We start from the raw sequence: 24,830 nt of genomic DNA on the forward strand, positions 1-24,830 counted from the left end.
TCCTTGACCTCAAGGAAACCCTTTAGCCCCTATAAATCTGTCTCAGAGTGGGCAGTGTGGGGAAAAAAAAAAAATTACTTCCCACCTTGACACAATAAGATTTTTGACAAGAGGCAACGAACATGCAAACTCTTAAGATGTGAGCATCAGAAACTCCTAAAGCTGTTGTTTATAGAAGCATAATTGCCTTGGCCATCTACAAGAATGTCAGCTATGTTTAATTCACAATCAACCAAATGTGTGGCACGCAGAGTGCCTCAGACCCATGGCTCTCCATCGTGCCCTGTGCTGCTCCACTGAGGACCGAGCAGGAATTAAGCATAAACTAAGCTCTATAGGAGATAGCTTATTTAAATACTGCAACTAAATACAAATAGCTCCATAGCACAGCCGATTAATATTTTAAAATGACAGCCTGAATGTAATCAGTAATTTGATTTATTGCCTAGTTTACTAGCACGGGCCTTTTCGGGGCTACACGGAAAGGGAGTATTTCCTCAGTTGTCTGAGCTAGCTTACAACGATGGTATTAGCATCAGGAAGTCATTTGTCAGGAAGATTGTTCCACAATTGTCTAAAGCAAGGAGTTTAGTCACACTTTATGGGATTGGAAATTTGTTTACTAATCAGTGTCTACATTGCAAATATGTCTGGCAATGGAGAGACATGACAACCAGTACTGCCTTTCACTTAGTAAATGAGATTGAGCCATTACCCGTCCACACACAGCAGAGCCAGTAGAACACGTTTACGTTATCACTGCTTCACTCCAGAAACAAAGGGATTTGTAATAAGGAGAGGAAAGGTATGTGGAAAGAGATCCGGGCTGAATTCACTAAACTTAGAGTCCCCAAAGAGAACTGCTTGCCAGTCAACAAACCGTAAGCTTTCAGATCAGGACAGATCCTTGGAGATGGCATTGTGATGTTCCACTGACCAAGATACAGAAGGCCTTGTACTTCGTTTCAGACAGAGGATTAAATAGAATTCAAACACAGTACCCCAAATCTTGAGGAAGCAGTTGGATTACGAACCACAAACCCTTGGGGCAATGCGGACTATTCTGTAAGGACGCTTCTTGGTGGGAAGAAAAAGAACCCCCTCTCACTTAAATTGGACCATGGAAAAAGGATTTTTACTTGGACACAGAATGCCCTTGCAGGAAACCAGGAAAAAGCAAGTAAGAACTACAAAATGGCAGAAATTATTATGCCCTTTGATTCCTCTCTTTATTTCTCAGTTTGTTCATCTGTATCTGTTTTTCTCTATCTCTACTTCCTTTTTTTTTTTTTAAGAGTTTACTTATTTATTTGACAGGCAGAGATCACAAGTAGGCAGAGAGGCAGGCAGAGAGAGAGAGGGGAAAGCAGGTTCCCTGCTGAGCAGAGAGCCCAATGTGGAGCTCGATCCCAGGACCCTGAGATCATGACCTGAGCTGAAGGCAGAGACTTGACCCACTGAGCCACCCAGGTGCCCCTCTCTATCTCTACTTCTTATTTCTCCTCTCCCTCTCTTTCTCCTATCACTTGGTCCCTCTTGCCCTTGACCCATGGCTCTTTCTTCTTCCCTCTTTCCTCTGTACTCTGGTTTGATTGCTGGTCACTATTCAGTAGCTGATCATATCATCAGCGTCCGTGTGGTCCGTAATAGCCTCAGTCCTGTGACCATATGTCTTTCAACTCTAGCATTCACAGATTTCTGCCAGGAATGTTCTTTGCATTTTAACCAATTAATCCAATTCATTTTTAGAAATACCGGGCTGGGGGCGCCTGGGTGGCTCAGCGGGTTAAAGCCTCTGCCTTCAGCTCAGGTCATGATCCCGGGGTGCTGGGATCGAGCCCCGCATCGGGCTCTTTGCTTAGCTGGGAGCCTGCTTCCTCCTCTCTCTCTGCCTGCCTCTCTGCCTACTTGTAATCTCTATCTGTCAAATAAATAAATCTTTAAAAAAAAAAAAAAAAGAAAGAAATACCGGGCTGTGTTAAGAGCACCTTACATCCATCAGTTGTGCTTTGTATGAGGAACAGAGAGGAGGGAAATCCTAGTGGTATGTTGGTAACTGATTCCACCCTGTTGGTCGAAGCAATTACCCCTGAGTGATATATCTAGTCAAGACACTATAATGATCTGGATCTGTCAAGGGTTTTCAAGACCCAAATATAACAATTCTAATCAACCTCTGTTTAGTTCATCTTCCCACCTCTTGGTTATACCCCATGTGTGGACCAACCACTTTGAAGGCAGGAGAAGGAGAGCTAGTCCATATATAGCCAGTCCTATATATACATGGTAGTCCTATATTTAGCCAGACTGAAAGTTGGCAGATCGCCATTGGCCCAGTAAAATAAAGTGTAAAATCTAATTTTCTGGTTTGTTTTTTTTCCCCAGTATCAGTGCTGATAATCTTTAGAGAAATAATTTATTCATGAGGCATTCTTGTAGGTTCTACAGACACTGAGGTAAATATGAAAGATGATTTCTCCCCTTTACAGAGTTTGTTTGTTTGTTTGTTTCCTAATTGGGATGGAGATGGTGCTAAGGCTTCTATCATCAGCTGGGGAGGAAGAGCCATTCCCCAGATGTTAGGGGAAATGGGCAATTCTGCCTCATGCTGTCATTGTGGCTGGGCTTGACAATAGGATAGTTAGTTATTTCTAAGTAAAGATTGTTTATATTTTTAATTTATCTATTTGAAAGAGAGAGCACAAGCAGGGGGAGCAGCAGGCAGAAGGAGAAGCAAGCTGTCCATGGAGCAAGGAGCCCGATGTGGGACTCAGTCCTAGGACCCTGGGATCATGACCAGAGCTGAAGGCAAATGCTTAACCCAGTGACCACCCAGGCATCACCCAAATAGTGTTTAAAGCATGTTACTATTTGACAGCTGAGCAAAAGAAATTCTAGCTAGGCAAGTGCCTTGTTGAAGAAATATAAATGTCTAGGAAGGAAAGTCTAAAACCCAAATCATTGCAAATCTCATAGGCACTGAAATTTGTGTAGCTATTTACAGTAACTCAATTCCTGTCACAGGTATTATATGCCATAGTGCTTTACAAAGCATTGTTGTTGTCATTTACAGATGAGAAAGCTAAAGCTCAGGGAGGTCTTGGATAGAATGTTTCTGAAGAATTCTTCCAGTAAGTGAAGTAAAAGAAGCAGAACTCCTTTTCTTCTTTTACCACAGTAAAGTCCTTTCCACACTATTTCATGCACCCACTAGTGCCATGTGTTCAAACCAGCCACCCAAAGAGAACCATGGAGAAGTCCGTACAAAAAACCCCACATGAGTAAAAGGTTAAATGGAGAGATATGGAAGCTATTGGGGGGAAAAAAAAAACCAGAAACAGCTGAAACTGAACTTCTAGAAGTGAAACATACAATATGTAAAATGAAAAGCACATTGATTAGGAATGACAGATTGGATATTGCAGAAAAAAAGATTAATAAAGACATAATAATAGAAAAAATGTGGAACACAGGCAATTTTTTAAAAATAGAGCAATGAGACCACTTCAAGCACCCAAAACCAAGTAACTGAAGTCTTCTAAAGGACAAAAGGGAAGAATTGGTACAGAAAAAAATATAAAATATTTGAGTAGATAATAGCCAATTTTTTCAAGTTTGATCAAAATTGGCAATGCATAGACTCAAGAAGCTTAACCTCAAGCATAAGAAAATGAAAAAAATTACACCCAGGTACATCATCATCACATTATTCAAAACCAGGGAAGAAGAGAAAATCTTGAAAGCTTCCAGAGAAAAAAGACACACACAAATACAGAGTAAGAAAAATAAAGATGGCATCCAGCTTTTCATAAGAAATGATATGAGCAATAATAAAGTTGGACAACATCTTTAAATTATTGAAACAAAAACTGTCAAACTTGAATTCTATACTCAGAGAAAATTCTTTTCAAAATTAAAGGCTACAAAATAATTTTTTAACAAAATAATTTTTAAGCCAAAATAAAGGCTGTTTCAGACCTAAGCTAAAAGAATTCCTTTCTTCCAACCTATACTATAAGAAATGCTAATTAAAGTCCTTTATACAGAGGAAAAGTGATACCAGATTAAAAATGTAAGTTCATATAAATGCATAAAAAGAAATGAAGAACATTGGCAATACTAACTGCCTTGAAAAATATGAACAATTAAGTTATTTTGATTTATTTGAAAGATTACTCAATATTTAAACACAATAACAACTAGTCCTTCTTTATGTAATAATCGAAACAAAATGATTGCAGAAAGGCCTGGAAGACACAACTAGAAACATGCTATTATAAGATTCTTATACTGTACATAAAAGGATATCATATTGTTTGTAGATTATGGTAATTTAAAGATGTTTACTATAAAAGATGTGTACTATAAACTCTAACCACTAAAAAGAGGACAAAAATATTATAGCTAATACTTCACCAAAATAGATCAGTTTTAATTATAAAAAATAATCCAAAACAGAAAAAATAAAAAGGGAAAGGAGTGTTGAAAAAAATGGGGAAATTAAAAAAAAATAAAGATATTAGACAGAAACCTCAGTATGTCATTATCACATTCAATATAAAAAATCTAAACACCAGGTTTAAAAGACAGAGATTATCATATTGAACAAAAAACCCCCAAAGACCAACAATATGTAACCTGTGAGAAATACATTTTATTTTATTATTTTTTTTTACTTTTATTTATTTATTTATTTGACAGACAGAGATCACCAGCAGTCAGAGAGAGAGGAGGAAGCAGGCTCCCTGCTGAGCAGAGAGCCTGATGCGGGACTCGATCCCAGGACCCTGAGATCACGACCTGAGCTGAAGGCAGAGGCTTAACTCACTGAGCCACCCAAACACCCTGAGAAATACATTTTAAATATAAGAAGATACAAATACGTTTATTGCTTGTAGGACTGCTACTTAGAACACTTCACCCAAAAACAACAGAGTACACATTAATTTGAAATTCACAGAACATTTACATGGATAGCCAAGTAACATATGAAAATATGTACAATATCATTAATCATTCAGGAAGGCAAAACTACAATGAAACACCATTCTGTAATTAGTAGAAGGGTGAGTTCTTTGTCTCTTTTTTGTTCTCTGCATTTATTTCTTGGACCAATCAACTATTACAATTACATCTGATTTACTCTGAGTTGTATCTCATTTTGTTATTTTAGTAGTAGCGTTAGGGTGCATAGTATATATCTTTAAATTATCACAGTGAACTTAGCAGTGATATTGTACTTCATACACAATATAAAAACTTTATAATAGTATACTTTCAGTTGTCTCCCTTAGATTTAAGCTTTTGTTGCTAGTTCTTGGCAAGGAACTTTATGGCAAGTGAGAACATAAGATGGTACAACCATTTGAGTAAACCGCCGGTTCCTTAAAAAGAAAACGTACTTGTATGAAGATTTATACACATATATTTATAGCAGATTTCTTTGTAATAAAGACTAAACACCCAAATGCTGTGACATTTGATAGGCAAATTGTGACATCTGCAGAATACTAAAAGCAAATGGTGTACACAACATGAATAGATCTCAAGCTAGCTAAGTGAAGGAATTAAAGTGTACGGTTTGATTCCATTTATATAAAATTATAGAAAAACTAATAGTGAACTAAAATGTAAGACGTCGGATCAGCGGTTGCCTGGGGAGTAGGACAGAGAAAGGATGAGAGAAAGTGATTACAGGAAGTCCAAGAAAACATCTGGAGGTGATGGATATGTTAATTATATGGATTGTGGTGGTGGTTACATGGATGAATATGTGTGCTCAGACCTGGTGAATTACACATTTTAAATATATACAGATAATTGTATGCTGGTTATACCTCAACTAAGTAAAAAGTCACTGACAAACATTAATCTCGTCACTCTATTAACAATACTACATTAAAGATCCATTTACATGCTGCAAATTCATAATACAGAACTGTTCTAGGAGGAGGAGTTTGTTGGTGGTGATGAGGGCCACAACGGGGTGATGTCTGTGACCTCCGCCACTACCACCCTCGCGATCTGGCAGTTTATCGTTCAAGTGTTCTACACATCTAACAGCATTTAAGTTCTAGAAGAAATTCAGTGTCATATGCATTTGTATCTTTACATTAACAGCTGAAAAAAAGGAGTCTCAGACTTTCCTGAAGTTTCAGGTTGTGCAGCCAAAACCCCAGGCTCTACCGCCTTCTCTAAGTACTTGACTCTTTCACTAGAGGTTTCTGGAGGAGCCAATTAGTACATAATACCATTGTAAATGTTTCAGAGCTCATTGATTGCTATATAGTAAGTCATTACTCAAAAGAATGTGACATCTTAGGCACATCGACTTCCACTGATGTTTTTTTCCCCAAGTAGTTATACAGCATTTTAGATCACTTTTGTTTTGGTCCATAGTGATTTTCATGTCTTTAATGTACATTAGGGTTGTCTTCCCACCAAAGTTTTGAGCTTTGTGAGGGAGAAACCCTCCTAAAATAATGTCAGGTACAAAATAAGCCTAAAAATATACAGAATTATTTTCAAATGATCATTTCCAAGGTTAATTGCTTACCTATGGAAGTGTCTTTTGCAAACTTTATTTTTCATTTCCAGTATTGATTAACACTGATTTCTCCCTTCATGCTATTCTTTCAATGCCATTTTTTCCCCCAAAGAAATTCCAAAGAACTTTCTTCTCTGTGTATGCCACTTGAGCATCATTTGGTGAACTTGAACATGTAGTGCTTTACTAGCTTCTGCGGTATCTGTTTTCCTGCCTGACGAAAATTCTACAAATGACTTTAATCTTCATGATAGGCTTTTTTTTTTTTTTCCTTTTGGTTATGTCTCCACCTGACAAACTTTGCTACTTTTGATTAGAGTCGGACTGGAAGGAATAAAAAGGACAAATGTATTTTGATTTGGTTAAAGCACTGAAATAAGCAGTGAAAGTAACTCTTGAGCTTTTATTATGGCTAGATCGTGTCATCCTTTTTCATTCTGTCCACACAGAACTGAAGATAAAACTCAGGTCAGGTCAGTCAAATTTAGTAAATCTTGAAGATCTCCAGGGGTTTCTCAACTTCACTGTTAAACTACTTGGTACTTAATCTCTTTTTGAAGATTTTATTTATTTATTTATTTATTTATTTATTTATTTATTTGAGAGAGAGAGATAGCAAGGGAGAAAGAGAGATAACAGTAGGGGAGGAGAGGGAGAAGCAGGATCCCCACTGAGCAGGGAGCCAATGTGGGGCTTGAATCCAGGACCCTGAGATCATGACCTGAGCTGAAGGGGATGTTTAATTGACTGCACCCAGGCATCCCCCAAATGGAATTTCTCATACATGCCAGGTATAAACTAGGACACAAACAAAACTTGATTATGAAAAGCTGGTTATTACTAGGTTGAGTCGAATGAAATTGCCGATATTCAACTCTGCTGACCTATAGAAATGGCAACTTCATTTGATCAATTTAAAGTAACATCCTCTATTAAAATTTCATCTGAATAATCAGCCTTAACTTTTTATCTGGTTGGTAGTGGGTTTTTTTTGCACTTTTTCTGTTAACTTAAACTGTGTGTGTACAGTTTTATATTTATTACTCAAATTTTTGGAAGTTTGAAAACAATCAGATGTTTGGCTAAAGTTTTCTTCTAGCTGTTCCTAATTATATAGATTCAATTTAAAGTTTCAAGACACTTGGTTTTCATTTTAGTGATAAGGGTTAGCTCATGTAGATGCCAAAATATTCATAGATGCTGTCAAGTGTTTTTTCTTGTTTGTGCAGTGGCTTGTTTTGTTTTGTTTTGTTTTGTTTCCTCTTTAGATTCCATGTCTCTCTCTCTCTCTCTTTAATATATATATATATATATATATATATATATATATATATATTAAGATTTTATTTATTTATTTGTCAGAGAGAGAGAGAGAGAATGCACAAGCAGCCAGAGGCAGGGAGAGAAGCAGGCTCCTTGCTCAGCAAGATCTGGGACTCGATTCCAGGACACTGGGATCACGACCTGAGCCGAAGGCAGCAGCTTAACCAACTGACCCATCCAAGTGTCCCTGGATTCTGTCTCTTGGCATTTTCTGTATTATCCAGCTCAGAAGTGTTCCAGAGAGGACTAAAGTATAATCCATGTTACTATGTATGGGTTGTTAAACGAAGTTATTCCCTTTCAGATAATTGATTAAAGCTTAGATTTAAGTGGAAAAGCTAGTTGGAGTGTAAGATTTCTTAACACTTCTTCTCTTCTTTAGCAATTCATTGGTGATCACTGCAGAAGTCTTCCATAAGCTGTCCTGTGTTGCTCATATTTGGAATGAGAAGGCTGTTAGTAAATAGCTTTTACCTTTGTGGTTGTTGCTCCTGCCAAGTGTGGTGTTCAGATAAAGTCTGATCAGGCAGTTGTTGCAACTGTGGCTTGTTACTGACATTTCTATCATTGCTTTAAAGTTTCTTGGGAGAACAGCAGCTCTTCTTTTCTAACAAAAGAGTGAAGGCAAATTTGGTGCCATAGAAACTAATGGTGACTAATTCTGTTCTCTTCCCAGAGATAAATTCTGGCTATTTAGTTGAACTGTTTTTCTGTGGCCAGAAGTAGTCAGAAGCTCTTGAAAGATTTCTTTGATATGAAGGGGGGCAGGAGAAGGGGAAGGTGGGGTGGAAAAAGGTACTTTCTATTAGTTTTTGTTTTCTTTTTTTCCCTCCTTTTCAGGTGGACTAGTATGGGAAGGAGGAATATATTGCACATATATTCTATATACACATTTCATTTAATGTATAACAAGTATGCCCCCTAAAGTTAACATAATATGAAAAGTAGTTTTCACCTATCTGATTAGCAAAGATTTAAAAGTGCTAATACTCAGTATTTGTGAGAGTATAGAGAGTTACAGGGGTAAGCACGCACATGCTTTCTGGAGGATATTTCAGTAATGCAGATGTGATTTACCTGTGGCTATATACAGATTTCTATGTGATTAATACACATGCCTTCCAAAATAGAAAATCCACTTTTAATATTTTGTCAAACTGAAGTAGTGTTACAAGTTCATAAAAATATACATACAAGGTGTTCTGTGTAGTGCTGTAACAATAAATGGAAACTACCCAAATGCCTATCTACTATCTACAGTAGGGGGGGAGCATAAACTGAATAATTTAGGGCACATCTGTATAATGCAGTATGTCACGTCACTTAAAAGAATATAATCGTGTGTATGTCTGCATGTACATGATATATTAAGTTTAAAAGTCCACATGCCAAATTTTATGTATAGTATAATCCTGCATTTGTAACAATTCAAATTAGATACATTTATATAGAGAAAATAATGTGTCAAATCTTTCAGAAGTAAATACTAATAGTAAACAATGTTTGCATTATAATATTGACAATGACATTGAATAAGGAATGCACTGAATACAAATATATAATAACATGAATTGCACTCATTGCAGTGGAAATTGGTAAAGGGGTGCTCAATCGTAAAGTCTGTAAAACATCTGTCTACTTGTAAAGAATGACTGTAGAACATTAATGATAATGAAATGGTTCACATTTATAAAGCTCTATTATTTTTTTCTAAAGCATTTTTGTACCATAATTTTCTTTGCAAACCACTCACACTACCTCGTACAAAAATGTTTATTATTTATCAGTTCTTTTCTTGAAGTAAAATTAGAAAAATGCTTTTAGCATAGGAGTTTTATCTCTCAAGATGCAAATGCTGAGTCCTCTCAGGGAATGTCAAAGAAATGTTGAAAGGAATAAGAATGAGAACCACTGAAGTACTTCTAGCTAAGTATATAGTTTTACATATCTCTCTAGGGCACTTTGGCTTAAGTGCTGGCCTGTTTGCTCTTCCATTTAATCCCTGAAGTTTCTGCAGTGTGCTCTGCATCTCAAGGAACTAAATTCCGAAAGTTACATTTCCCAAATTTTCTTGCTCAGTAGGTTTAGTTGTGAGGAGACCCTTGGATATAAGATCAGAGGTGGGAGGCCAGTGGAAGCCATAGTGTTTCTTTCTTCTCTCTCTGCTTGGACAGCACCACCATTGTCTGAGTCTCCATGATTCAAGCTCCAGCTGGATGGGATCCCCTCTCTGTGGTCCAAGTTCCTATCTTGTCTCATTGTGTAGTCTTGGCACCCTTGTCAGTGAATCTTTGTACACAGTTGGTGGGAATGCAAAACAGTGCAGCCATTGTGGAAAACAGTATGGAATTTTCATAACAAATTGAGAATAAAACTACCATATGATCCCAAAAATCCCACTTCTGGGTGTTTCCCTTAAAAAAAATTGAAATCAGACTCTCAAAGACCTATTAGTATTCCCATGTTCATTGCAGCATTATTGGTAGTAGCCAAGAAGTGGGAACTACGAATATGTCCATCAATAAATGAATGAATAAAGAAGATGTGATATACACATACGATGGAATATCATTCAGTCTTACAAAAGAAGGAAATTCTGCAGTATACACCAACATGGATGAACTTTGAAGACATTATGCAAAGTGAAATAAGTCAGTCACAGAAAGACAAGCATTGCATGATTCCACTTAAATGAAGTATCGAAAAGAGTCCTATCTGTAGAATCACACCCTAGAATGGTGGTTTCCAGGTGCTGGGGAGAGGTTGAATTGGCAAGATACTAATCAGCAGGCACAAAGTTTCAATTAAGCAAGAGAAGTGAGTTCTATACATCTGTTCCACAACATCATACCTCTAGTCAATAACAATATACCATATGCTTAAACATTTGTTAAAGTGTAAAAAACAAAACAAAAAAAACTACAAAGCTACAGTAATGAAAATGGAATGACATTGTCATAAAGGCAGACATGTGGATTAATGGAACAGAATAGAGAACCCCCAAATAAACCCTCACCTCAAACAATATTTTTAATAACTGATTGAGATTTTATCTTATTAGTATTCATCAATTATTTAATCAATTTCCTGTTTTGATAACTAGACTAATTAAAATTTTTCCTATTTCTTATATCTTCAGTAGCTTGTTCTTTACTGTTAAGGGCAAATGATATGTGTATGTTTGAGTGATAGAATTAACTACATTAGTTAACTATAATTAAAAACCTACCAAGTGCCCAGTACCCTTCTAAGTGTTACATATGTAATCATCTTTAAATGATAATTATTAGGGCGCCTGGGTGGCTCAGTTGGTTCAGTGGCTGCCTTCACCTCAGGTCATGATTCCAGGGTCCTGGAATCGAGCCCCGCAACAGGTTCCCTGCTTAGCAGAGAGCCTGTTTCTCTCTCTCCCTCTGCCTGCCACTCTGCTTAGTTGTGCTCTCTCTCTCTGTCAAATAAATAAATAAAATCTTTAAAAAATGATAATTATTGATATTCTAATTTTATAGATTAGACATGGAGGCTCAATGTAACTGCATAACTTGCCCAAAGTCATGCTGCTAGTAAGTGGCTCAAATGAAATTTGAATCAGTCAGATGTTTTTCCAAGCCTGTTGTATTACTCCATCAGACCTAATACAACTTGCTCTTGAAAGTAAAATGAAAATGGCATAACTTTGGGGCTCCTCAGTGGCTCAGTGAGTTAAACATCCGCCTGATGGAGCCTAGCATCTGGCTCCCTGCTCAGCAGACAGTCATCTTCTCCCTCTTCCTCTGCCCCCCCACCCCACTTGTGTTCTCTCTCTCTCAAATAAATGAAATATTTTTTTAAAAAGAAAATGGCAGGGCACCTGGGTGGCTCAGTGGGTTAAAGCCTCTGCCTTTGGCTCAGGTCATGATCTCAGGGTCCTAGGACTGAGTCCCCCATCCTGCTCCTTGCTCAGCTGGGAGCCTGCTTCCCTTCCTCTCTCTCTGTCTGCCTCTCTGCCTACTTGTGATCTCTGTCTTTCAAACAAATAAATAAAATCTTTTTAAAAAATGGCTTAACTTCAATAAATCACATCTTGGAATATTGTCCTACAATAGGACCACTGTAAACCTTGCCATACAGCTTCTTTATTTCATGGATCAACAAGTAAGTTTAAGAAAAAAAAAAATACATGTTACCACTGAGAGTCAGACCTAGGAAGATAATGTCTTTATTCAAATGTCAAATAAATGTCAAACACAAATCCAAAGTAGAGTTTATTTCTGATTTCAAACAAATGGTTTAATTTCAGGTACCTCATTATGCCACTAATTAGAACATGCATAATTGTAATATTTAATGAGCAACAAAAAAGAAGAGTATGATTATTCTTATTATAATATTTATTTTTATTTTGTTTATTTAAGTATAGTTGACACACAATGTTACATTAATTTCAGGTATACATCATAGTGATTCAACAACTGTATATGTTACGCTATACTCAGCAGAATTGTGGCTACCATGTGTCACTGTACAATGCTATTATAATATTATTAACTCTATTTCCTGTCCTGTACCTTTTATTCCTATGGCTTAGGCTTATTCATTCCATAACTCCTCCTCATCATTTGTCCATCTTTCCACACCCTTTTCCTCTAGCAGCCATCATATAAATTATCTGTATTTATATGTCTGATTCTTATTGTTTATTCATTTGTTTTTTAGATTCCACATATGCATAAAAACATAAGGTGTTTGTCTTTCTCAGTCTGATTTATTTCACTTAGCATAATATCCTCTACATCCATCCATGTTGTCTCCAATGGCATGATCTCATCCTTCTATATGACTATGTAATACTCTTGTGTGTGTATGTCTGTGTACATGTATGTCTTCTTTATCCATTCATCTATCAGTGGATATTTAGGTTGCTTCCATATCTTGGCTATTATAAATAATACTTCAGTAAACACAGGGAGGCATATATCTTTTTGAATTTACATTTGTTTTCTTTGGGTACATACCCAGTAGTAGAATTATTGGATCGTATGGTATTTCTGTTTTTGATTTTTTGAGGAACCTCCGTATTGTTTTCCACAGTGGCTGTACTGATTTATATTCCCACTAACAGTACACAAGCGTTCCTTTTTCCTCACACAAAATAGAAAACTTTTACATAGCAAAGGAAACAATCAACAAAAGCAACCTACTTAATGGGAGAAGATATTTGCAAATGATGTATCTGATAACAGGTTAATATCCAAAATAAGTAAAGAATTTATAAAACTCAATACCAAAATATCCCCACTAACAATTATGTTAAAAAAAAAAATGGGCAGATGGGGCGCCTGGGTGGCTCAGTGGGTTAAGCCTCTGCCTTTGGTTCAGGTCATGATCCCAGCGTCCTGGGATAGAGCCCCGCATCGGGCTCTCTGCTCAGCAGGGAGCCTGCCTCCCCCTCTCTCTCTGCCTGCCTCTCTGCTTCCTTGTGATCTCTCTCTCTCTCTGTCAAATAAACAAAATCTTAAAAAAAAAAAAAGGGCAGAGTACATGAATGGGCATTTTTTTCCAGAGAAGCTATACAAACAGCCAACAGACACAAAAAAAGGTGCTCAGCAACACTAATCACCAGGAAATGTAAGTCAAAACTACAATATGCAACTGATAAATTATTGAATACTATATCTGAAACTAATGATTGAACTTAAAAATTTATATACATATATATATATACACACAGATGTGTGTGTGTATATATATATATATGTGTGTGTATATATATATACATATATATATGTATATATGTATACATGTGTATATATATAGATGTGTGTGTATATATATATATATATATATACACACAGATGTGTGTGTATATCTATATGTATATGCCTTCAAAAGAAAAAAAAAAACACAATGAGCAATGAGATATATTTCGCACCTGTCAGAATGGCAAATAAAAAGATAAGAAATAAATGTTGTTGAGAATGTGGAGCCAAAGGAACCCTGTGATTTTTTAATTTTTTTTTTTTTTTTTTAGTAAGCAATTTTGAGTATCTATTTGCTTCAGGGATAGGGATTGAAACATGAGAAACAATAAAAACAAAAAACAAAAACAAAACAGGGAAGTTTCATTCAGAAATGATATTTTCTCTGGGTCTTGAAAGATAGGTAAGTGTTCATCAGGTAGAGAAAAAGGGAAAAGAAATCCTTGTCCTAAGAAAGACAATGAATAAGGTGTCTGCATTGGAAAAATACATGGTGACCAAAGAAACGGTGATTAGAAACGACGCCCATCGTGTGTAATACATGCTCTTACACAGCTCATGCTCTTACACATGTGAGAGCCATTTGGTGCTCCAGTTTTCTACCTGCTATTTTTACTTGAAATCTATTTGAGGCATAGCATTATATGAATTTGGGGTATACACGGCGATAATTTAATACATTTATATATTGTAATATTATAGCAATAGTGCCTCTTACATGTCACATAATTATTTCTTTATTTGTGGTGGGAATAATTAAGATCTAGTCTCTCAGCGTATTAGATGATTATTTTAATGTTATCTGTTTTCAAAGTGCTGTGCGTTAGCTCTCCAGGGTTTCCATATCTACTAACTGCAGGTGTGTACCCTTAAATAAAACCTCTCTTATTCTCCCAACCCCAGCTCCAGATAGTCACCATTTTACTCTTTTTACTAGTTTGTTCTTTTAGACTCCACGTATAAGTGATACCATATAGATCTTCTAATCTCCGTCTTCATAAGTGGCCTCTCTCTTCACAGCAAAATGGACACCAAAGTATTTGTCTAAAGGTTTTTTACCTCTATTACTGTAACAATAATCAATTTTGATTAATGCTAATATTTTAATAGCATTTAAAAATTCTTTATTTTTTTAAAGATTTTATTTATTTATTTATTTGACAGACAGAGATCACAAGTAGGCAGAGAAAGAGGAGGAAGCAGGCTCCCTGCCGAGCAGAGAGCCCGATGCAGGACTCGATCCCAGGACCATGGGATCATGACCTGAGCTGAAGGCAGAGGCTTTAACCCACTGAGCCACCCAGGTGCCCCGCATTTAAAAATTCTTAAGACAGCTATTAAAATCATATTATTCTGCAGCATTAGCATCTGTGAAGATAATACTAGATACAAAGATAGAATATAAAACTTTGAGGTATTCATGATCTCACTGTGGGGCTCAAAGTTGGGGCAGACAAATGGGTTTATCTTATAAGGTATTACTGTGCCCTTTGGTTCTGTGATCTGTTACACTACAAGGGCTTCTTTCAGCCAGGGCATGAATGCCTCTCCACCTCCTGTCCTTCTTCAAAAGTGCTACTAATAATGAGTGAACCTGGTGGTGGGTATTAAGGAGGGCACATATTGCATGGAGCACTGGCTATGGTACATAAACAATGAATCTTGGAACACTGAAAAAAATAAAACTAAAAAAAAAAATAATTAGATTAGAATAAGAAAAAAAAGGCTGCTAATAATATAATTGATTTCTTGTTCTTATTTTTTAAATTTTTTTATTAATTTATTTTTTCACCGTAACAGTATTCATTGTTTTTGCACAACACCCAGTGCTCCATGCAACACATGCCCTCCCTATTACCCACCACCTGGTTCCCCCAACCTCCCACCCCCGCCCCTTCAAAACCCCCAGGTTGTTTCTCAGAGTCCACAGTCTCTCATGGTTCATCTCCCCTTCCAGTCTCCCTCAACTTCCTTCTCCTCTCGATCTCCCAATGTCCTCCATGTCATTTGTTATGCTCTACAAATAAGTGAAACCATATGATACTTGACTCTCTGCTTGACTTATTTCATTCAACACAATCACCTCCAGTCCCGTCAATGTTGCTACAAAAGTTGGGTATTCACCCTTTTTTTTTTTTAAATAAACATAAAATGTATGTTTATCCCCAGGGGTACAGGTCTGTGAATCACCAGGTTTACACACTTCACAGCACTCACCATAGCACATACCCTCCCCAATGTCCATAACCCCCTCCCCCTCTCCCAACTCCACCTCCTCCCAGCAACCCCCACTTTGTTTTGTGAGATTAAGAGTCATTTATTGTTTGTCTCCCTCCCAATCCCATCTTGTTTCATTTATTCTTCTCCTATCCCCCTAACCCCCCATGTTGCATCTCCACGTCCTCATATCAGGGAGATCATATGATAGTTGTCTTTCTCCGATTGACTTATTTCACTAAGCATGATACCCTCTAGTTCCATCCACGTCGTCACAAATGGCAAGACTTCGGTTTTTTTGATGGCTGCATAGTATTCCCTTTGTGTATATATACCACATCTTCTTTATCCATTCATCTGTTGATGGACATCTAGGTTCTTTCCATAGTTTGGCTATTGTAGACATTGCTGCTATAAACACTCGGGTACACGTGCCCCTTCGGATCACAATGTTTGTATCGTTAGGGTAAATACCCAGTAGTGCAATTGCTGGGTCGTAGGGTAGTTCTATTTTCAACATTTTGAGGAACCTCCATGCTGTTTTCCAGAGTGGTTGCACCAGCTTGCATTCCCACCAACAGTGGAGGAGGGTTCCCCTTTCTCCGCATCCTCGCCAGCATCTGTCATTTCCTGACTTGTTCATTTTAGCCATTCTGACTGGTGTGAGGTGATATCTCATTGTGGTTTTGATTTGTATTTCCCTGATGCCGAGTGACGTGGAGCACTTTTTCATGTGTCTGTTGGCCATCTGGATGTCTTCTTTGCAGAAATGTCTGTTCATGACCTCTGCCCATTTCTTGATTGGATTGTTTGTTCTTTGGGTGTTGAGTTTGCTAAGTTTCTTATAGATTTGGATACTAGCCCTTTATCTGATATGTCGTTTGCAAATATCTTCTCCCATTCTCTCAGTTGTCTTTTGGTTTTCTTAACTGTTTCCTTTGCTGTGCAAAAGCTTTTGATCTTGATGAAATCCCAATAGTTCATTTTTGCCCTTGCTTCCCTTGCCTTTGCCAATGTTCCTAGGAAGATGTTGCTGAGGCTAAGGTCGAAGAGGTTGCTGCCTGTGTTCTCCTCAAGGATTTTGATGGATTCCTTTCTCACATTGAGGTCCTTCATCCATTTGGAGTCTATTTTCATGTGTGGTGTAAGGAAGTGGTCCAATTTCATTTTCCTGCATGTGGCTGTCCAATATTCCCAGCACCATTTATTGAAGAGGCTGTCTTTTTTCCATTGGACATTCTTTCCTGCTTTGTCAAAGATTAGTTGACCATAGAGTTGAGGGTCGATTTCTGGGCTCTCTATTCTGTTCCACTGATCTATGTGTCTGTTTTTGTGCCAGTACCATGCTGTCTTGATGATGACAGCTTTGTAATAGAGCTTAAAGTCTGGAATTGTGATGCCACCAACTTTGGCTTTCTTTTTCAATATTCCTTTGTCTATTCAAGGTCTTTTCTGATTCCATATAAATTTGAGGATTATTTGTTCCATTTCTTTGAAAAAAATGGAGGGTATTTTGATAGGGATTGCATTAAATGTGTAGATTGCTTTAGGTAGCATGGACATTTTCACAATATTTTTTCTTCCAATCCAGGAGCATGAAACATTTTTCCATTTCTTTGTGTCTTCCTCAATTTCTTTCATGAGTACTTTATAATTTTCTGTGTATAGATTCTTAGCCTCTTTGGTTAGGTTTATTCCTAGGTATCTTATAGTTTTGGGTACAATTGTAAATGGGATTGACTCCTTAATTTCTCTTTCTTCTGTCTTGTTGTTGGTGTACAGAAATGCAACTGATTTCTGTGCATTGATTTTATATCCTGACACTTTACTGAATTCCTGTACAAGTTCTAGCAGTTTTGGAGTGCAGTCTTTTGGGTTTTCCACATATAGTATCATATCATCTGCGAAGAGTGATAGTTTGACTTCTTCTTTGCCGATTTGGATGCCTTTAATTTCTTTTTGTTGTCTGATTGCTGAGGCTAGGACTTCTAGTACTATGTTGAATAGCAGTGGTGATAATGGACATCCCTGCCGTGTTCCTGACCTTAACGGAAAAGCTTTCAGTTTTTCTCCATTGAGAATGATATTTGCGGTTGGTTTTTCATAGATGGCTTTGATAATATTGAGGTATGTGCCCTCTATCCCTACACTTTGAAGAGTTTTGATCAGGAAGGGATGCTATACTTTGTCAAATGCTTTTTCAGCATCTATTGAGAGTATCATATGGTTCTTGTTCTTTCTTTTATTAATGTGTTCTATCACATTGATTGATTTGCGGATGTTGAACCAACCCTGCAGTCCTGGAATGAATCCCACTTGATCGTGGTGAATAATCCTTTGAATGTACTGTTGAATCCTATTGGCTAGTATTTCGGTGAGAATTTTTGCATCTGTGTTCATCAAGGATATTGGTCTGTAGTTCTCTTTATTGGTGGGATCCTTGTCTGGTTTTGGGATCATGGTGATGCTGGCCTCATCAAATGAGTTTGGAAGTTTTCCTTCCATTTCTATTTTTTGGAACAGTTTCAGGAGAATAGGAATGAGTTCTTCTTTAAATGTTTGGTAGAATTCCCCTGGGAAGCCGTCTGGCCCTGGGCTTTTGTTTGTTTAGAGATTTTTGATGACTGTTTCAATCTCCTTACTGGTTATGGGCCTGTTCAGGTTTTCTATTTCTTCCTGGTTCAGTTGTGGTAGTTTATATGTCTCTAGGAATGCATCCATTTCTTCCAGATTGTCAAATTTGTTGGCGTAGAATTGCTCATAGTATGTTCTTATAATTGTCTGTATTTCTTGGGTGTTAGTTGTGATCTCTCCTCTTTCATTCATGATTTTATTAATTTGGGTCCTTTCTCTTTTCTTTTGATGAGTCTGGCCAGGGGTTTATCAATCTTATTGATTCTTTCAAAGAACCAGCTCCTAGTTTCATTGTATTTTTCTATTGGTTTTTTTGGTTTCTATTTCATTGATTTCTGCTCTGATCTTTATGATTTCTCTTCTCCTGCTGGGTTTAGGGTTTCTTTCTTGTTCTTTCTCCAGCTCCTTTAGGTGTAGGGTTAGGTTGTGTACTTGACACCTTTCTTGTTTCTTGAGAAAGGCTTGTACCACTGTATACTTTACTCTCAGGACTGCCTTTGCTGTGTCCCACAGATTTTGAACCGTTGTGTTTTCATTATCATTTGTTTCCATGAATTTTTTCAATTTTTCTTTAATTTCCTGGTTGACCCATTCATTCTTTAGAAGGATGCTGTTTAGTCTCCATGTATTTGGGTTCTTTCCAGCTTTCCTCTTGTGATTGAGTTCTAGCTTCAGAGCGTTGTGGTCTGAAAATATGCAGGGAATGATCCTAATCTTTTGATACCGGTTGAGACCTGATTTGTGACCCAGGATGTGATCTATTCTGGAGAAGGTTCCATGTGCACTAGAGAAGAATGTGTATTCTGTTGCTTTGGGATGAAATGTTCTGAATATATCTGTGATGTCCATCTGGTCCAGTGTGTCATTTAAGGCCTTTATTTCCTTGTTGATCTTTTGCTTGGATGATCTGTCCATTTCAGTGAGGGGAGTGTTAAAGTCCCCTACTATTATTGTATTATTATTGATGTGTTTCTTTGATTTTGTTATTAATTGGTTGATATAGTTGGCTGCTCCCACGTTAGGGGTATAGATATTTAAAATTGTTAGGTCTTCTTGTTGGACAGACCCTTTGAGTATGATATAGTGTCCTTCCTCATCTCTTATTGTAGTCTTTGGCTTAAAATCTAATTGATCTGATATAAGGATTGCCACCCCAGCTTTCTTCTGATGCCCATTAGCATGGTAAATTGTTTTCCACCCCCTCACTTTAAATCTGGAGGTGTCTTCGCGTCTAAAATGAGTTTCTTGTAGGCAACATACTGATGGGTTTTGTTTTTTTATCCATTCTGATACCCTGTGTCTTTTGATTGGGGCATTTAGCCCATTAACATTCAGGGTAACTATTGAGAGATATGAATTTAGTGCCATTATTAGCCTGTAATGTGACTGTTACTGTATATTGTCTCTGTACCTTTCTGATCTACTACTTTTAGGCTCTCTCTTTGCTTAGAGGACCCCTTTCAATATTTCCTATAGAGCTGGTTTGGTGTTTGCAAATTTTTTCAGTTTTTGTTTGTCCTGGAAGCTTTTTATCTCTCTTTCTATTTTCAATGATAGCCTAGCTGGATAGAGTATTCTTGGCTGCATGTGTTTCTCGTTTAGTGCTTTGAATATATCATGCCATCTCTTTCTGGCCTGCCAGGTCTCTGTGGATAAGTCTGCTGTCAGTCTAATATTTTTACCATTGTATGCTACAGACTTCTTGTCCCGGGCTGCTTTCAGGATTTTCTCTTTGTCACTAAGACTTGTCAATTTTACTATTAGGTGATGGGGTGTGGACCTATTCTTGTTGACTTTGAGGGAGGTTCTTTGCACCTCCTGGATTTTGATGCTTATTCCCTTTGCCATATTAAGAAAATTCTCTTCAATAATTCTCTCCAAAAGACCTTCTGCTCCCCTCTCTCTTTCTTCTTCTTCTGGAATCCCAATTATTCTAATGTTGTTTCGTCTTATGGTGTCACTTATCTCTCGAATTCTCCCCTGGTGGTCCAGTAGCTATTTGTCCCTCTTTTGCTCAGCTTCTTTATTCTCTGTCATTTGGTCTTCTATATCACTAATTCTTTCTTCTGCCTCATTTATCCTAGCAGTGAGAGCCTCCATTTAATGGCACCTCATTAATAGCTTTTTTGATTTCTACTTGGTTAGATTTTAGTTCTTTAATTTCTCCAGAAAGGGCTTTAATATCTCCAGAGAGGGTTTCTCTAATATCTTCCATGCCTTTTTCGAGCCCGGCTAGAACCTTCAGAATCATCATTCTGAACTCTTGATCTGACATATTACCAATGTCTGTATTGATTAGGTCCCTAGCCTTTGGTACCACCTCTTGTTCTTTTGTTTGTGGTGAATTTTTCCGCCTTGTCCAGATAAGAGGATATGAAGGATCAAATAGAATACTAAAAGGGTGGCAAAGACCCCAGAAAATTGCGCTGTAACCAAATCAGAAGAGACCCCGAATTGTGGGGGGGGGGGGGGGGGGCGGGAAAGGGGATAAAAAGAGGTTCAGAAAAAAAAAAGAAAAAAATTTAAAAAATAAAACAAATAAAGAAAAAATATAAAAAAGAAAGAAAAAATATATATTTTAGATAAGCTAGTCAAAAAATGTTAAAAAAAGAAAAGGGTAAAAGTTTTTAAAAATTTAGGAGAAGAAGAAAAAAGAAAGAAAAAAAATAAAATAAAAAAATTGAAAAAAAAATTGAATTAACCGCAAGACTAAAGAATCATGGGGAGAAAGCCATGAGTTCCGTGCTTTGCTTTCTCCTTCTGGAATTGCGCTGCTGTCTTAGGTATTGAACCTGTTTTCCTTGATAGATGAACTTCGTCCTCGCTGGATATTTTGTTGATCTTCTGGGGGAGGGGCCTGTTGTAGTGACTCTCAAGTGTCTTTGCCCGAGGCGGAATTGCGCCGCCCTTACCGGGGGCCGGACTAAGTAATCCGCTCGGGTTTGCTTTTGGGAGCTTCTGTTCCCTGAACGCTTTCCGTAGAGTTCCGGAGGACGGGAATGAAAATGGCGGCCTCCCAGTCTCCGGCGCGGAGGAACTGAGAGCCCGGGGCCCCACTCCTCAGTGCGCCCCCAGAGGACAGCACCCAATCACTCCCGTATCCCCAGCCTCTAGCCGCACTCCGAGCTCACCCAGCCCGTGACCAGTTCAAGGTAACCCCGAGCTGAGAGTTCAGTCCTCGGCTCTGTCTCTGCAGCCGGCTTCTCCGTTCTAATACCTGCGAGCTCTGCGACACTCCGACACCCCCGATCCTTCTGTGACCCTGCGGGACCTGGGGCCACACTGACCCACGTGGGCTTCACCCTCGTTTAGCCTCTGAAGCAGTTTCCCTCAGTGGAACAGACTTTTAAATGTCCTAATTTTGTGCTCCGTTCCTCCGCCGCTTGCCAGGAGCCGGCCCCTGCCCCCGCGGTCTATCCTCCCATCGTTTTAGATTCACTTCTCCGCCAGTCCTACCTTTCAGAAAGTGGTTGATTTTCTGTTTCTAGAATTGCTGTTCTTCTTCTCTTCGATCTCCCGTTGGATTTTTAGGTGTTTGCAATGTTTAGATAAGCTATCGAGCTGATCTCCTGCTACCTGATGTAGTCTCAGGCTGCTACTTCTCCGCCATCTTGACTCTCCTCTCTTGTTCTTATTTTTATCATCTTCTTTGTAATCAGCTTATAGGATGCATCTACAATGCCCAATTACTAAAAAGAAAAACCTCAGGAAAACTTAAAAGTGAAATATTGGGGACTGTTTTTTATCCTGATACCCATAACTAAATTGTCCTTAATAATGCAGGTGGGAATAGTTGCTGTGTGCTGTCCCTGGGTTTTGAATTTAGAGTCTGTTCACCTACTGTAATAGAATTCAAAGGTAATAGGGTTGGGATCTTAATTCAGGAACAAATGAGACATCAATATGGCAATGGATGTGGGTTATGTAATTCATAATAAATCACTAAAAGGAAATGTGACCACTGAGTGTCTCACAGTATTTCCATTTGGTGGGTCAGAGATTAAAGAATTAAGCTGTAACTAGAGAATTTAATTACTGTTTAAAAGCTGCTGCCGCTTTGCCTCAGGATGGCTCTTGCTGGTTTCTGGTTGCTGATTTTTTCCATGTTTTTCCTTGAAGCCCGAGTTGAAGTGGGATTATTTATAATTACTAGATATTTTAAAATACACTTTTGTTGATTGTACCAGATAAATATGAAGAGTAAAATACACGTTTACTAATTCTGGCACCTACATTTCGATACATACCCTTACAGCTTGTTTTAATGCAAACACACACACATATACGTGTCCATGCGTGTGCGTGGACCCACACACATTTATTCATATGTAATCTGCCTTATTAATGTTTTTGTTAACCAAACCTGGTATAATACCATTTAAAATACAGAATTCTCATTTGTTGCACTTAAAATGTGTGGCTGTAATTTTACATAATTTTAATGATGTGATTTTTAATGAAAACATCACTTTCCATTGGCTTTTTTCCTGACAGAGTTGTTACGTGGGGAATATTTTACTCACTTCGTTAGATCTAGCTCTGCTCCAGGTGCAGTTTTCATTCTTCAGACCACTGTTTGTTTACGTACTGCATTAGTGAGGAATTCCCATCGCAGTGTGTTTACTTGGTCAAGGGCTTCTTTCTTCTCATCGAATTCAGGCTTTATGGTCTCTATGAAATTCATGGACATCTCTTAACGTAAAGTAACTTTTCTCAGAATGGGTTAAACTCTGATAACTTGGGGAAGAGCTGAGTTTTATTTTTGTTTTGTTGTTTTGTTTTTTGCTTTAATCATTGGAGATAGGTATTGTTGAGCCTTCTCCAGGAAACTTTAAATCTAAAAATACTTGCATTGAGACCATTTGCAAAGTTGGAATAAATAATTACAAAGAAATTAGTCATTTGGATGGCTGCCAATAAAGAAAATTTGGCCAAATAGTGATGGCCCGATAGAGATACAGTACCTGTGAATTAAAACCAAAACACAGACACACGCAAAAATCCTGAGTCCAGAGGGGGAAATATGTTCCTTTAATTTGGGAAGAAATAAAATATCTTATTCCCGTGGAAACAAAACCAGTCTTCAATAATTATAAAAATGTGAAAGTAGATGTATGAACCATTCCTTAAGAAGGGAATTATTTTTAGTTAAAGGAAATCTACAAAGCAAATGGCTCTAACAATATTTATTTTATTTACCAAGAGTTTATGTAGTAAAATATTTATTCTCCATTGATTTAAAAAAAAAAAAAAAGCCAAATTCACAAATTGGTAAACTAAACCAGAAATCTTGGCTAGCTAATTAACCTGGTTGGATATGGTCTAGTAGAGGAAGATTTAATGGGACTGTTTTTTGTTTTTCTATCAAATGTGACAGATTTTTTTTTTCTTACATGAAAGGATATTTCTCTTGCTGCCAGATTCTGTTTCCTATGTGAGCCTATCATTTCCCACCTGAAATGAAAAACTTTGTATTTTCATAAAAGCCAGGGTTTATGAAACACATATTAAAGAGTTGAGAAGTTTATTTGCTTGTATAAAATCAAGCAAAATGAACTTTGTAGTTTATTATTTTTCTACTTGATTTTATTAGAATTTCATGCACTGTCACATTATGCCACAGTTCTAGATTAATAAAAAGCTGTTTCATTCAATAAGAATTTCAGGTATAGGCATTTGAGGTCTAGCAGAGTAACTGAATCATTCCGCCAAAGAAGAAAGCTTCTTCCATTTTCCTATTGTAACATCTATAGTGAAAGCTGTTCGATATGCACATATGCAATAAAAGAGGAAAACATAAGAGAGAAGACCAGAAGACTTTAGCATATGTCTGATTGTCAGAACTATGTTAAGTGGTCATCTCTGCTTAAAAGGAAGGGGGAGATACTGCATAAAAGTGGAAAAGGAAAAGGAGGGGTTGAAAGGTTGTTGAGTGAATACATTTATAATGTCAGCTGCCTCCCACCTCACAGACTATTCAATGTTTATATACAATCATTCTATCTATATATTTAATTTAAATAAAAAGGTAGACAGTCCCAAAATTTTATCCAGTTATTGCATTTAGCTTGAAGTCTGTGATCTTTGGGTAGTCTCTGCCTCAGCTCCGTGTTTGGTCCCTTGTGACCCTGTGACTTATGTCATTTTCCTCCAAAATGCTCAGTGTGTTATTGTAATGAGAGAAGAAGATAGGGTAACAGCAATTTTAAAGTCTCATTCAGTAATTGGGGAAGTGGGAAAGACATGACCACTTTTGGTACATTAGCAAAGACAGACTCCTTCTAGACAGGTATACTCAGGACTTTTCTGACCCTGGTAGCAGGAGTAGTTACTTGGCTAACCAATCTGGCAGGCCCTTATGTTTTCCATGT

The 24,830-nt window shown here is 37.5% G+C and overlaps 1 protein-coding gene across 3 annotated transcripts in view; it reads left to right on the forward strand.

Annotated features, from left to right (window-relative positions):
* The window catches only part of UNC13C (unc-13 homolog C), a 629,711-nt gene that overhangs the window by 294,343 nt on the left and 310,538 nt on the right, over positions 1 to 24,830 (forward strand). The gene's annotated exons all lie outside the window — the stretch shown is intronic.

The sequence above is a fragment of the Meles meles genome, chromosome 6 (genome assembly GCF_922984935.1).
Source record: "Meles meles chromosome 6, mMelMel3.1 paternal haplotype, whole genome shotgun sequence".
Lineage (NCBI taxonomy): Eukaryota > Metazoa > Chordata > Mammalia > Carnivora > Mustelidae > Meles > Meles meles.